This window comes from Palaemon carinicauda, chromosome 1 (assembly GCF_036898095.1).
Source record: "Palaemon carinicauda isolate YSFRI2023 chromosome 1, ASM3689809v2, whole genome shotgun sequence".
NCBI classification, from domain to species: domain Eukaryota; kingdom Metazoa; phylum Arthropoda; class Malacostraca; order Decapoda; family Palaemonidae; genus Palaemon; species Palaemon carinicauda.
In genome coordinates this window covers 28,486,205-28,486,518 of record NC_090725.1, presented here as the reverse complement: position 1 = coordinate 28,486,518, position 314 = coordinate 28,486,205, and positions in this window count along the sequence as shown.

The window sequence follows — 314 nt, the reverse complement described above, 5'->3', positions numbered from 1 at the left end:
GTCGACAACTCTTCTTCTCTCAAGGGGTTGACTACTGCACTGTAATTATTCAGTGGCCACTTTCCTCTTGGTAAGGGTAGAAGAGACTCTTTAGCTTTGGTAAGCAGCTCTTCTAGGAGTAGGACACTACAAAATCAAACTATTGTTCTCAGTCTTGGGTAGTGCCATAGTCTCTGTACCATGTTCTTCTACTGTCTTGGGTTAGAGATCTCTTGCTTGAGGGTACATTCGGGCACACTATTCTATCGTATTTCTCTTCCTCTTATTATGTTGAACTTTTTATAGTTTTGATATGAAATATTTGTATATTATTC